The sequence below is a fragment of the Diprion similis genome, chromosome 10, assembly GCF_021155765.1.
Source record: "Diprion similis isolate iyDipSimi1 chromosome 10, iyDipSimi1.1, whole genome shotgun sequence".
In the NCBI taxonomy this organism is placed as follows: domain Eukaryota; kingdom Metazoa; phylum Arthropoda; class Insecta; order Hymenoptera; family Diprionidae; genus Diprion; species Diprion similis.
The window spans coordinates 1,701,185-1,717,434 of NC_060114.1; positions in this window are offsets into that span (position 1 = coordinate 1,701,185).

Genomic DNA, 16,250 nt, shown 5'->3' on the forward strand with positions numbered 1-16,250 from the left:
GGAAGGGCGTGTAAGTATGACCACACTTGTCTGATATCAGTAAGGCTGAAAAAAATGTATTACTTGCATTACACCCCCACGATCCCAAATATCCATAGACAGACCAAAAATTTTTATTCGAACATACCGCCAGACCCCGACAAAGAGCAGCAAATTTGCAGAGAGTGATTGCAATTCACGCGGTAGGTATTATTACTTCTATTATATTTATATGTAATGCCATGATCTTTGGATGAAAACAAACACTTGCGAAAAACAAAAGACCCGTGTCCCTGCTGTAGTGTTTTGTTTTGTTGTCGTATAATAACCTGAAAAAGTTACCGTTCTGTTTGAAACGTTGAATTTACGATGCTCGTTGCACGTTTCCAGTGATATTTTGTTCAAATCATAGCTGCAAGCTCACCAGTTTATGCTATTTGTAATCGGCATAGTGAAAAAATATTATTGTTTAATGAAAAAAAGTTGGAAAAGCGTAAAAATGTAAAAAAAATACGATTCACGAATGATTTAAAGCATAGAGATGTAGTCATTCCTCTTGCTGTAACTACCGAAAAAGGATACCATCCCAAATGCTACAAGTTTTTCACGGCGCTGATGAACAAATATATACAGACAAATATAAATAAAGAATGCAGCACGTCTTCAGTTTCATCGCAGCCATCTACCTCCTCGCAGGATATTCCCAGTGGTGTAGATAATTCCGAATGACATGAAGAAACACTGTCATCGGCATCATCACGGAATACTTCAAAGAGCTCTTGAAGACAAGAAGTAACGAAAATATGTATGTTCTGTAGTGCATCTCGGCTACGGTTGAAATACAACGAACGAAAGTTACATACCGCTTCAAAAAATACTTTCGAAGGTAATGTCATAGCACAGGCTACAGAATTGGAAGACTTTCAATTGTTGGAAAAAATAAACGCGTCTGATTATTTGAGTTACCACAATCATTGTAGAGCAGCTTATTATAACAAGTATCAATCAGCAGTTGGCTCGAGGCGCGAACCAATTGCTTGGCATATGAAACGCAAGTATCACAAAGAAGCATACGATGAATTATGCACTTTCATTGAAGGTAACATAATAAAACGTCAGAAATGTTATTTTTTGAACTTTTTGAGCAATTTCTAAACAGTTATCTAAGACGACTACTAGAAAACAATTCTGAGTTGGAGGAGAAATCAGGTACTGTACAGCACTTACGGGAAGAGATCTTGAAAACTTTTGATAAACAAATTAAAATTCATAATTTGCATAATCAAAACGTAGTTTCGCACGCAAACGCCGTTGTCGACGAATCGACGTATTTGTCCCTAAAAGAATCAAATGACATTAGACAAACAGCTCTTACACTGAGAGACATAATCTTCAAAAAGAAGATCAATAAATTGCCCAAAAATCTGTGTACAAAAGATTTGATCGCTGGAGAATGTTCGATTCCAGAAGAGTTAGAAGAATTTTTTCTCACACTACTCGGTGGATTAAATCGGCGGCGGAGGCAAAACGTGAATTGTCTCAGAAAAGTCAAATCACTAGCTGAAGACACTATCTACGCTACTAGAAACGGACAGGTAAAAACCTCTAAGCACATCACTCTTGGTATGGCAATGAAAAGCATCACAAGCAGTCGCAAGGTCATTGATGTCTTTAATCGGTTTGGGCATTGTTGTAGTTATAATACCATCGAAGAGCTGGAAACTGAAGCGACTTTTTCCTCCGCTCATTGTTCCAGTATTAGCCCACAGGGTATAACGTTATCTCCAGATCTTTGTATGGGAGTCGCATTTGATAACTTTGATCGATATGTCGAAACTTGCAGCGGCAAGGATACTCTGCATGATACTGTAGGTATTATATTTCAGAATGTAACGGACGTTTCTGACGTTGCTACTCAAGAAGACGGTGACAACAGCGACAGTAACGGACCTGTGCATACACCAGGCACTAGAAGGAGAAGATCGTTCGAGGTAATTATTCCTGAACTAGTATCATATCCAAAGCGACCGAAGATGCTGGACGTTCTACTTCCAAGTGATAGCCAAAGACTCATTTCAATTCCAGACAACTTAAAATGAATAAAACAAATGGATATGCTCTGGATGCTTTCGCACGCTTTTGAGATACCAGAGACGCCAATGTGGGTAGGATTTAATAGTGAGATGGTACAGGACAACAGCCCGAAGCAGAAAGTAACTTATCTTACTCCAATTAATTTATCCCCAACTAATACATCAGTCGTGTTAGAGACCATGTCTCAGGCTCAGAAAGCTGCTCAGGAATGTCACCAACCTTACATTCAAATTACCTACGACCTAGCAATCGCTAAAATTGCGCTACAAATTCAAGCGACTGAGCAGCCAAGGTTTAAGAACGTTTTCATTCATCTCGGCAGCTTTCACATAATGATGGCATATTTTAAAGCTATAGGAAAATTCATCAATGACTGCGGATTATCATATATGATGGTTCAAAGCGACTTAATGGTGAGTGGTTCAGTCAATGGGTATATCAGTGGGAAACATTTCAACAGATGCAAGCGATTACATCCGATCGTAGCTGTAGCTCTCGAAATTTTGCACTTCAGAAATTTTGTAGAGCAGGAGAACTTGGAAATTGGCGACACTATAATAACTGCGCTTGTCAGATATTCACAACAGAAACAGTTTAGCCCGATTGTTGAAAATGCAGCTCTTGCGGAAATACTGAAAAATTACGCTGCGTATCAGGAAGCGACGATTCAAGGAAAACATGGTAAAACCGCACAGTTTTACGTAACGTACATGAAGCTAGTGAATTACTACTTACTCTTGACTAGAAGCATTCGCACCGGGGATATCGAGCTTTTTAAATATATTCTGCCGAAAATTGCGGATATTTTTTTCGTGTTTAATCAACCAAACTATGCACGCTGGTTGGTTAAATACCACGACAATCTGATGAAGATTGACGATACCCATCCAGGATTGCAAGGACTTCTTCAAAAAGGTTGTTTTGGCGTAAAACGTACCGACAAGCCTTTCTCAAGACAACCCATAGATTTGACTCTTGAACAGACAATAAACGCCGATGCTGTGAGGCAACTGACGGGTGTTATCCATTTCACGAACTTAACATCTGCTCGTCAGCGTTGGTCCAGAAGCCACAGCATCAGATCAACCCTAATATCCCACGTGTATGAAGAAGCCGGTTTACAAAAAGCACAGGACATTACCGCGGACCTGGAGCGACATCAGATGGTAAAAAATTCGACTGCCGTGAAAAAATTCATGGACGCTATCAATCAAAATATCAACCCGTTCCGTAACGATTTGGATAAGGAAGTACTCTACAATATAGCCACTGGAAGAGCAGCAACGGATGAGATTAGCCGTTTCCTTCTAAATGTTGAACAATCAGGAAATGATTTGCGTGAAAATTTCATTGCGGAATGTGCTACTTCAAATGACAGGTTCGAAAAACCTGAAATGCTGAAAGAGAAATGCTGTCAACAATTTTTCTGGGTCTTCGGAAAAACGATTGTTAAAAGTTGGTAACAAAGTGCAGGAAGTGAAGATGCAGAGAGCTTTATTCGGTCGTATGTTGGGAGTCTCGATGGAAAATAATATTGATATTGCGAAGGTACTGTCGTTCCCTTTGACACCTGTTCCGATGTCTATGGGCCATTTAGATGGCTCAATGAACACGACAGTTACATCTGTGTTCATGAAGTTATTGGAAAACAAAATTACCAGCAACCCGCCGCCGAGTATCGATGTCGTCGTACTGAATGGCTTCTTCATCTTACATCTGATCAAAGAAGTGCCAAAAACATTCGGCAACATCTCTAAGAAAATTCTGCAAATGATGACCCGATATCACGCCCCCAGGATTGACGTCGTTTTTGATCGATATTTCACGCCATCAGTCAAAGACAACGAGCGTGCACGCAGATCTGGATTAGAAAACAGATCTTACGTTATTTCGGGCCCTGATCAAACAAGGCCAGCTGATTTCGGAAAAGAAATAAGAAATGCGCGCTTCAAAGAGGCACTTGTACAGTTTCTAATAAATCATTGGGCGAGCGATGAAGTTTTACACTTTATTGGCAACAAGACGATCTACTTGAACTTCGACAAATGTTACGTTTACAAGATCGTAAATCGAAGGGTGGAAAAAACGGTTGACGAACAACTGTCCTGCAACAAACATGAAGAAGCTAATACAAAAATAGTGTATCATGTATGTAATATTGATTATGCCGCCAACGTTGTCATCAGATGCTCAGATACAGGTATCCTAGTAATTATGCTAGGAAACATGGAGCACTTAGCTGTACCTGTGCACATGTTGCCAGGTTTTCATTCGACCACAGGTTGTGACTATAATCCAGCATTCTTCAAAAAAGGCAAAGCCAGACCTTTCACGATCCTTGAGAAGAGCCTGGAGTACCAAGAAGCGTTCTCAAATATGAATGATTTCAATTCCTTAGGGCTACAAAATGCTGTCTTTTCCATGTTGGAGAAATTCATCTGCCACATGTACAGCATGCCGGGCTTGGAGAGCGTAGATGAAGCAAGGTTCGAGATCTTCAGTAAAACTTTCAAGGCTAAGAACGTCGATGAGCCTTTCAATAGAAAATTCAGAAATATTGATGCCACAAATTTGCCACCATGCAAATCCGAGTTGATGCAACAATCACTGCGAGCACATTGTATTTGCCATCTGTGGCGAAATGCTCACCTGAAGAACCCAACTGAACTACGTCCGCATGATTACGGCTGGATCGAAGACAAGGGGATGTACAAAATACTTTGGTTCAAGGGCGAACAACTACCAACCCTTGTGGCAGATGTCATGATTCAACCCACAGTTTCGGAGGATGATATTAATGTCACAGGTATGTGAAAATGTCATGCGTGAATCACTAAAGGTAAGCTGGTTGCATTATTTCAATTACTGGATATTATTTCACAGATGACGAGAATATTGACGATCCTGACGACGATCAGGATTATGACGATAATGACGGTGAAGACAACGACGAATGAATATACTACAATAATAAATAATATTGTATGGTCAGATGATATAAATCAATGAATAATACTTACCCTGCATATTACGAAATTCAATAGCAGTGATTATAGAATAATTAAAGCTAAGGTCTCAGATTCTCTGCAAATTTGCTGTTCTTTATAAGGGTCTGGCGGTATGTTCGAATAAAAATTTTTGGTCTGTCTATGGATATTTGGGATCGTGGGGGTGTAATGCAAGTAATACATTTTTTTCAGCCTTACTGATATCAGACAAGTGTGGTCATACTTACACGCCCTTCCTTGCGGTCTGGGGCTACCTTCGTTAATCCTGAGGGGTCTGGCATTTTTACCATTTTGTTCGACGTATCATCGGCTACTATGACACAAAAAATTAGCGGTACTGAGATGAGAAAATCGCATTGCTTTTTTTCGACCCTTACGGCGCGTGACGCACCCCTTTTGTTAGATCGGATAGCAGCCAGCCAGACCTTCGGATCAAATTATTGCGATGTACATAGGATGAAATGAAATCGAAACGAATCTGACTGAAATCAGACAGTTCAATTGTTCACTGGCTCTTAGACTATTGGGTCAGAACTATAAGAGGCAAGCTTTTTTGCAGGGACGTATTTATGCATGGGCATTCGGGGCAATTGCCCCGAGCGGCAGATCTGAGGGAGCGGCAAAAATAATGGATTTTTTTTTTTTTTATAATTCCCGGGGCGGTCAGAGAATTTACCAACGATGTATTCTTAGAAGCTAGAAAACTAAGCAATCTATGCCATTTCCACCGTAGACGATATACAACTTCCCATAATTTTATAATTTGTTATATTAATTATTGCAATAAATAATAAATTTAATAAATAATATAATATATGTTTATACATATATGTATTAAGATATTTTTGTATCAATTGCACAATATCTTTACGTTCGCTGCATCTTACATAACCTTTAATGCTCGATGCTCAACGCGTTGTCTGCGCGTTACGATGAGCTTGAACAAGTATAGGCGACAAGCGTTTCCCGGCGGCTGAAACAATACGCGACGCGAGTCCTTCGATTATACATACGCGAACAGGTAGTGGCTCGACAACTCTACAAACAATTGTGATACGGAAAAGGAAAAACTGATGTTGTTTGTGACTTATTGATTCGTCAATTCACATTGACCCGAGGGGCTATTCACTTGTGAAATCGCTTGTACACTGCCCACTGAAATCGATTCAAAGTCTTTTTCGACTCAGTTGAAATCAGCCGAAATCATATAAAATCATAAAGCATTCCGCGAAATCACTTGAAATCCCTTGCAATCACTTGAAATCGGTTGCAATCACTTGAAATCGCTGGAAGTCGGCTAAACTCATTAGAAATCGCACGGAATCGCACGAAATCTCATGAAATCGATTGAAATCACATGAAATCAGTGAGAAATCACCATGAAATCAGACGGAAAGTTAATGAAATCATATTTGTTTGATGTATCAAAAGCGAATCGAAAGGCTCCGCTTCACGGCGTCGTGTATAGCCACTTTTAGTGTCAGTCGCGAAGTCGAGCGCGAAGTCTTACGCCTCGTCTTACGCACTACCGAGCGCACTGCACGTGTCGGCGCGAGTGTCAGCGTGTTCAATTTTTTTTTGGCACTGTTTTCACGCTCGTTTTCACCAATGGAGGAAAAAACTACCGACGACGGGAAGAAAAATCCAATTGAGAAACCAGAAAACGTAAGTATTGATTTCTCATGTAATTCTGATTATATATTTCTGTTGTAAGAATTTAATAGAGTCCAATGAGAATAGAAAAACATCGCATAGAATCCTCATTACATCAATTCGAATTATTGAAGCTAACGTTAAAGCAGGAATGCTGAGAAAAATATCAAGGGTACTGCTCCCTTCGAAGCTCTTCTCCTAAGAACGTGTACCTCTTTCGAGAAATTCGTACTTATGGTGCAAGAATCGATTACCTCAAAAAAATGATTTTCTGAATAGTTTTCGAGATATTCTACGCGAAAAACTGTAAAGCAATCTTCTTTCTTATTTCAATTTGTATTTCAATTTCTGAAACGCGAAATTGCGAATAAATTATATAAAACGTTTCTGTTATTATCTGTAGACATAATATATAATTACGTTAAATACATTGTAATTACGTTACGCGGTATTTTTTCAGAATAAATAGAATTTATTTGCTAATGGGAGAAGCCCTTTAGAGCCTGGTGTGGAAAAAATATGTAATATGTTTCATTGTTTACCTCGGCGTTTACAACATTCCAAGCAGTGTAGCGCGTGGTCTAGGGATTGTTGATTAGTTTTTCCCCGCGGTACTGGCAACAATGTTGTGAATGCATCATGTACAGGGATCTCTGCACCACGGGGGAAAAAATGTTTTTATATGTTCATATAAAATTCTATACAATCACATCTCAGTATTTGGATCACTCCTTAGAATTAGTTCACTTTTATACTAAATTATAATTTACACTTCTTTCCGTACGCATATAATTTTTATATAATTTTGTATACTTTTATATACTTTCATTTTTTGTATACTTTTATATACTTTCTTTTATTTACTTATATAATTTGTACAAAATTATATCAATCCATATGCATTAGGGTGATTTTTTTTCGTCGACTATTTTTTTTCCAGTCCCCATCCAAAATTTTGTTGGATATGTCGAAAAGAACCTGCCTTTCACATATTAAGATTGGGTACTTTCCCAGAGCGTGGAAAGATTTCCCGTTTAAAATACACGTGAACTTTCATTTTTTTTCTTCAAATGTCTATAACTCAGCGGCATTTCATGCTATCACATTGTTCTTGGTCGTAACTTACGCAGAATTGAACGATCCTCAAAAGTGTCTGCATATCGGTCTGCATCGACGCGAGTGCAACTCGCACTGGTTAGATGGTACAGGTCACTAAAGCTGATTTTCACCCAAAATCCTCGGTTTTTCGCTGTTACCTCTAAAATGATGAACTTTACCGAAAAAATATAAATAAAATTTTTATTGGAAATTTGATTTCCTACAAAAAAGGTCCTTTAAGTCTAAATGCTCAGATCAATATTTCTTGAGATATCGAACTTTAACGTAGGTACTTTTTACATAAAATTTTGTCGTAGGAAATTAAATTTCCAACTGAATTTTTCTTTACATTCTTCGGTGAAGTTTATTATTTCGGAGATAACAGCAAAAAACCGAGCGTTTTTTTTTGTGTAAAAAGCAACTTGTGTGACCCGTACCATCACACCAGTGCAAGTTATATACAGTAACGCCGTTACAGACACTTTTGAAGATCGTTCAATGCTGCGAACATTGCAACCAAGAACAGTGTGATAGTATAAAATGCCGCCGAGTTATAAATATTTGAAAAAAAATCAAAGTTTACGTGGCTTTTAAATGGGAAATATCCAACAAAATTTTAGGTGGGGACTGAAAAAAAACAAAAAGTCCAAGAAAAAAAACACCCTCCTGTGCATATAATTTCATATAATGTTATCAGATTAAAGGATATAATTCTGAAAAATTTTATATAAATATATGAAAACATTTTTCTCCGGCATCTTTTGCGTTTCCATGACTTTTGTAATTAAGTGTTCCATCGAGTGTTCCATGTAAACGTTTTCTGATTGATTGAGCATTGACAGCACTATTTTTATCAAACGAGCATCTCAATCTTTCAATTGGAATGATGGGAAAAAGAGGCTTAAGGGGGTCCTCTGGTTTGACGCCCTGATTTTTGAGCATTTTTTGGGATTTTTTCGTAAAGACCAATGAAGAGATAGAACTTTAAACTTCTCACCATTCATTTATACATATTTTAAGAGTATACAGTTAGATTTTAAGCTAAAAATATTCAGTAGAATTAAGGTTATAGTGGTCTGAAGACACCCGCCTCGAAAAACACTTCCTCCATGATATCAGCTGATTGGCTTATCTGCAATGAAACAAAAAAACCCGGCGGGGTTTTAATCTGTATACTTAAATACACCGAGTGGTTTATTATCATTCCAAAATTTTGAAAATTTCAATTTTTTTTTTGTATCAAAAAGTTGACAGAAAATACATGAAATTAGGACTTTTTTGTTTCGAAGTCTGTCAAAAATCCAATTAAAATTTTTTTTTTTTTGACCGAGTCCACTCGGTGTATTTAAGTATACAGATTAAAACCCCGCCAGGTTTTTTTGTGTCAGATAAGCCAATCATTCGATATCATGGAGGAAGTGGGCGTCCATTTTTTCGAGGTGGGTGTTTTCAGACCCCTATAACTTTAATTCTACTAAATATTTTCAGCTAAAAATTTGACTGTACACTCTTGAAATATGTATAAATAAATGGTAAAAAGTTCAAAGTTCTATCTCTTTATTGGTCCTTACGAAAAAATCCCAAAAAATGTTCAAAAATCAGGGCGTCAAACCAGAGGACCCGCTTAATTGGGGAGTGGTTGACTAAGAGTTCACTTAGTTGACGAAGAGTTGATCGGAGATAGTAACATTTGATGAGAACTATTCGTGTAGCAGAAAAATTTACCTCTGCCCTCCATCTTCACAATCATCTTGTAACTCCGCGTAGCTTTCTCAGCTCGTTTTACACAAGGAAAGTATTGAATTACGCGCAAGAATTAATTGAAAAATTTCATATTTCGACACCGTGCAAATCACTGTGAAAACAATATTTTACGCACACCTCATTATATTGGATATTTTTTTTATGTATACAGAATACGGACCTGAATGACACTCTTACAGAAGGCCGATACGAATCAGGTTTGGAGTGCAGGAAGCGTCAGCGCGAGATAAGAGCTGAAGCCACATCAAGTGCAAAGGAGATCGAAATGGTGCAACGGTTTTGGAACAAGTTGGAAGGGGATCTTGGCGTATTCGTTCCGCTTTATATAAAAAACATTATGCGTTTCAACAACTTGGATAATGCGTTGTTGTAGTGTCCGGTAGAGTACGATAGATGGCAGGGCGATGCAGGGAGAGGGAAAAGAGACAGACAATGGCGGTACGCTAATAAAGTGACATGTGTGCAATACGACGGAGTGTTTGAATACGTTTTCCCACCCAACTAGCGATCGAGTAGAATAGTAGGCTAAGGAAATCTGAAAACATTACATTGGCGACGAGGTGAAAAAGAAAAACAAGAAGAAAAGTAACAACCCAAGAAAAGGGGGAAAAAGCATACGAAAAGTGTACAGAACGACGCTCAAACATAACCTAAGATGGCGTCCACGCGGGAAGTAGAAACTTTTTCCGTACAAGCGAATGGATCGGCAGTAGCAACGAAGTGGAAAAGATGGCTGAGAGCATTCGAGTTATATATGAGCACGAGAAACGTCGTGAATCCACAACGAAAGCGAGATTTCCTACTGCACACAGCCGGATTAGAGGTACAAGATATCTATTATACATTTAATATTGAGGAAGAAGAAGGAACAGATATATATAAAGAAACAATAAAACGGCTAGATGAGTATTTCAAGCCAACGGTTAATGAACCATACGAAAGACTTTTGTTCCGCTCAATAACGCAACAAGATAATGAATCAGTTAACCAGTTTTATGTCCGTCTGAAGCAGCAAGCTCAAAACTGTGCATTCGGCGATATGGAAGTGTTAAAGTTAGTTAAGTTCAGCATGTTTCCGTCCTTGTCTGTACAGGCGTGCATTTGTGATACGCACCGCACGGAGCGCTGCGGTCGCGAGTGATGTGGCTGGTCTATGTATCAGTCAGTCTCTGTTCTTTTCAATTCTTTGTCCGTCAGTCTAGAAGCACGCTTGTAAAAGAAAAGATTCATTTTAAGAAACATTTATATTGTTACGTTATTTCAATAAATCTAATAGTTTATTTCATAAACTAAATCATTCTTCCACCTCCAAACTCGATCTCCCATCCTGGTCTAACAGGTTATGGGCCCAGTGAACGTAGTAACTGTGAAAATAAGGAGAACGAGAGCGAAAATAATTCGGTGAGCCTCACGTGGCGTGGTACGGAAGTCGGCCATTGTTCGTGTGTTGAAGTAAACCAAGTGAAACGCAAAAAGTGAATCGAATTCGCAATGTCAGTCGGCATCTCAGTAAAAGGTGTGAAGCCATTTGATGGAACAAATTTTCATGGCTGGAAAGCCCAGGTAAATGCGCTATTCGTAATGAATGATGTTCTTGACGTCGTGGACGGCACGAGGACGGAGCCGGCCGCAGGTAACGATCAAGCAGCCGCGTTGAAGAAAAACATAAAGGACGACGCAACGGCAAGGTTTATAATACTGTCAAATCTCGACGAGACGCAACAAGTGTGTGTATTATCATGTATTTCTGCGAAAGAAATGTGGGACAAACTGTGCTTAATTCATGAACAGAAAACCGCGTCCAATAAGCTTGGACTACTACAAAAGTTCCACGCATATCGAATGAGTGAATCGGACACGGCAGTTCAACATGTGGCGAAAGTAACAAACATGGCCAGTCAACTCAAGGACATCGGTGAAGATGTGTCGGATGGCACGATAATGGCCAAGATACTGGCAAGCCTCACCGCACGGTTTAGCACGCTTCAAGTAGCCTGGGACAGCGTGGATCCTGCACGGCAAACATTGGACAATCTCCAGGAACGGCTCATAAGAGAAGACACAAGGCTCAACGGTGAAGAAGAAGCATCGGAAGCGTTGGCTGCGACAGCCAAAAATTGTGCCGGAAAAGGATCGACTAGTGCTAAAAATAAAAAGACTGAAAATAAAATGGATATGAAAAAAGTGCAGTGTTACAAATGCCAAGGCATGGGACACTTCGCAAGTCGCTGCCGAAACAAGCGAAAGCCACGCGAAGATGCCGGTAAAACACGTGATTGTGCGTTCGTAGGGGAAACGGGCGGTTCGGTGACGTCGGGCTCGAAAAGCGCCGGAAACGCGAATGCGGCGAATGTGCTGTGGACAAAGACGAACATTCTGAATGCCGATCAGAGTGAAGTCTGGCTAATCGACAGTGGCGCATCGCGCCATCTGACTTACCGACGCGACTGGCTGTCTGATTACAAGTCGGATAACACGGGTTCTACAGTATCGCTCGGCGATAACCAAAACTGCAACGTTGCCGGTGAAGGCACGGTTGAAATCAAAAAGCTAATTGACGGAGTGTGGCAGGACGCGAGAATCGAAAACGTGTTATACGTGCCTAAACTACGAAAGAATTTACTCTCGGTCGGAGTGTGCACTCAAAAAGGATTCGGCGTGAGTTTCAAAAATAATCAAGCTCTTGTAACTCGCGACGGCGAAATACTCGCGACGGGTATAAAGCAAAACAATGGCATATATCGGATGCTTTTCAAGGTCACGGTACGAGGGAGCAATGAAGAAGCCAATATAGCGGCGGAAAACCTAACCTTGTGGCACGAGCGACTAGGACACGTCGGAAAGCGCGCAATTTGCGAAATGGCATAAAAGGGACTTGTGAGTGGTGTGACACTCACTGACAAAAGTGACGTTTTCTGCGAGCCGTGTCGTTTCGGAAAAACGCACAGGCTGCCGTTTAACAAGAAACTGGAGCGCGACAAGACAATAAAGCCGGGGGAAAAGATGCATTCCGACGTGTGTGGACCGATGTCGACCGACTCGGTCGGTGGATCAAGGTATTTCCTCACTTTTAAAGACGAAGCAACCGGCTACAGGCACATCTACTTTATGAAACGCAAATCTGAAGTATACGAAAAGTTTAAAATATTCGAAAGAATGATCAAGAACAAATTCGGAAGAAAAATGAAGATACTTCGCACCGATAATGGTCGAGAATTCTGTAATGAGCAGATGAATAAATACCTTGAAAAGTGCGGTATTAAACACGAAACAACGGCACCGTATAATCCGGAACAAAACGGTAAAGCGGAACGTGATAACAGAACGATCGTTGAAAGTGCCCGTACAATGATTATTGCGAAGAATCTGTCACTGACTTTATGGGCGGAAGCAATAAACTGTGCGGTATATGTGTTGAATCGAACCGTGTGGACGAGCGGAGCTGTTACGCCCTACGAAGCTTGGACTGGGAAGGTACCAAACTTAAAACATCTTCGAATTTTTGGAACAGATGCATATGTACACGTTCCAACACAATTCACCCAAAAATTTGACGCTCGAGCAACCAAGAAGATTTTTGTCGGATACACGGAAGACACAACAAACTACAGAGTATACGATCCTGAAAAGAAGAAGGTCAGCATTGTTCGAAACGTCATATTCAATGAGACCATTGGGCCGCCGACGGTGGAAGCGGGCGAGAAGGAAGACAAACACGAAATAATTCTTCCAATGAACGAAGTACAACGAAACGACGAAGAAGAGCACGAGATCAACGACGAAGAAAATAACGTAAACATAAGAGAACGAGAAGAAGACCGCAACGAAGGAAATGCACGAGAGAACGAGCAAGAACGCGAAAACCGAAGAATCCTGCGAGATCGAAATACGATTCAAACTCCGAGAAGGTACAGACACGATGCAAACGCGGCCGAATATATGGTCCCGTTGACATACAAAGAAGCGACGAAGAGCACTGAAGCCACGCAGTGGGCAAGTGCGATTCAAGAAGAGTTTAAGGCTCATGAAAACAATTGTACGTGGGAAATCGTAACAAAAACACCAGACATGAAACTAATTGATTCAAAATGGGTGTTTCGACTGAAGACGGACGTCGACGGGAAGTCACACCGCTTCAAAGCTCGATTGTGCGCGAGAGGTTTCCAACAACGAGAAGGAACTGATTTCAAGGAAACATTCTCTCCGGTCGTCAGGTATGACTCGCTTAGGATCCTGTTAGCTACAATAGCAGCTAAAAATCTTGAAGTAATGCAGTTCGACGTACAAACTGCCTTCTTGTATGGGAAGCTGGAAGAAACAATATTCATGAAAATTCCGGAAGGACTGAAGCTGGAAGAAGATCCTGGGAACGTCGTGTGCAAGCTGGAGAAGCCCCTCTATGGTCTCAAGCAAGCTCCACGTTGCTGGAATCAAAGATTTAAAAAGTTTTTAAGTGAATTTAATCTCAAAGAGTGCGAAGCAGATAAGTGTATGTTTACCGGAAAGGTTAAAACCCACGAAGTGTATCTGGCACTGTTCGTGGATGACGGGCTAGTAGCCTCAGACAATGTAGAGACCCTTAAGACAATCATTAGACGATTAAGCGAAACCTTTAAAATAACGATCGGAGATTCAAGTATTTTTGTCGGGTTACAGATCGAACGCGATAGAGAAAGAGGTAAAATGATGATTCATCAAAGCGCGTACACAAAGAAAATAATCGAGAAATTCGGTATGACAGACGCAAAAACAGTGAGCGTGCCAGCAGATCCGCATGCAGCATTAGTTCCAGTTGGAGAAAACGAAGGAAAAATAAGCAACGTGCCATATCGCGAAGCCGTAGGCTCTCTAGTCTTTTTAGCAACCGTTTCGAGACCAGACATCGCGTACGCGGTAAACGCGGTTAGCAAATTCCTAAACGAACATAATTCATCTCATTGGCAAGCGGTAAAAAGAATATTCGCATACTTAAAAGGCACGGTTGATTATGGCATCGAGTATCGAAGCGGCGGTAGCGAAGCAAAGTTGACAGGTTTTTCAGACGCCGACTACGCCGGGGACGTAGAAACGCGACGGTCGACAACAGGGTACGTCTTCTGCCTTGCAAACGGAGCTATAACGTGGTCATCACAGCGGCAAAGACTCGTAACACTAAGCACAACGGAGGCCGAATACATAGCTGCATCAACAGCTGCTCGTGAAGTAATCTGGATCAGAAAGTTATTGCTAGATATAGGATGTCCTTGTGACAAGGAGACAACACTTTACGTTGATAATCAAAGCGCAATACAACTAGTCAGAAATCCAGTCTTTCATAAAAGGACAAAACATATAGACGTTCATTTTCATTTCATTCGTGAAAAAGTGAATGAAAAGGAAATCGTAGTCGAATACATTCCATCCGAAAACCAAAAAGCAGACATATTTACGAAAGCGCTGCCGCGAGACCGTTTCAAAAATCTATGTCACAAGTTAAACATGATAATGGCGAACGAGAAACATTCGAACAGCGGTAGTGTTAAAGTTAGTTAAGTTCAGCATGTTTCCGTCCTTGTCTGTACAGGCGTGCATTTGTGATACGCACCGCACGGAGCGCTGCGGTCGCGAGTGATGTGGCTGGTCTATGTATCAGTCAGTCTCTGTTCTTTTCAATTCTTTGTCCGTCAGTCTAGAAGCACGCTTGTAAAAGAAAAGATTCATTTTAAGAAACATTTATATTGTTACGTTATTTCAATAAATCTAATAGTTTATTTCATAAACTAAATCATTCTTCCACCTCCAAACTCGATCTCCCATCCTGGTCTAACAGGAAGACCAAATGATAAGGGACCAGATACTAGAGAAAATCCAATCTAGCGCGTTACGTCAAAAACTATTAGAAGAAGGAAGAAACCTCACCTTACAAAGGGCATTGGAACTGATCAGGTTAGGGGAATCATCGCAGCAACACACGAATGCCATCGAGCATAAGGAGGAGACCGTCAACAGAATACAAAGCAAACAAAACCACCATGGATCGATGAGACAAAATCAACCAAAAGCACAAGGTCAGCCAAAAGAATCATACAAATGCCATCGCTGTGGGTATACGGGACATTACGCAGCAGATAAAAAGTGCCCAGCGTGGGGGAAAACTTGTGAGAAATGTGGTTTAAAAGATCATTTCCAGATAGTATGCAAAACCAAAAAAGGCGCCAAAGCAAGAGATAAAGGAAGAAGAGATGTCCGCCAAGTAGAAGAGGAGGACGAAGTTCATCGAATACATAGTAGAGCACCAACCGATCAAGAAGGACAACAGAAAGTAGTATTGAGGCAGTCCTAGAGTTCAGGACACCGGAGAGCGCAGAGGAGGTCAGAAGTTTTCTTGGACTTATCAACTTCTCGTCACGGTTCATACCAGACCTTGCAACAACAAGCGAGCCGTTGAGAAGACTAACAAAGAAAAACCACAAATTCGAATGGAATAAGGAACAAGAAAGAGCCTTCCAAGAACTAAAAAAAGCTATAGTCCGACCAGGGACATTAGGATTTTTCCAGAAGGGGGTGAAAACACAAGTTATTGCAGATGCCAGCCCAGTAGGTCTTGGAGCTGTATTAATCCAAATACAGAAAGATGGACCTAGAGTGATAAAATATGTAAGTAAAGCGCTATCC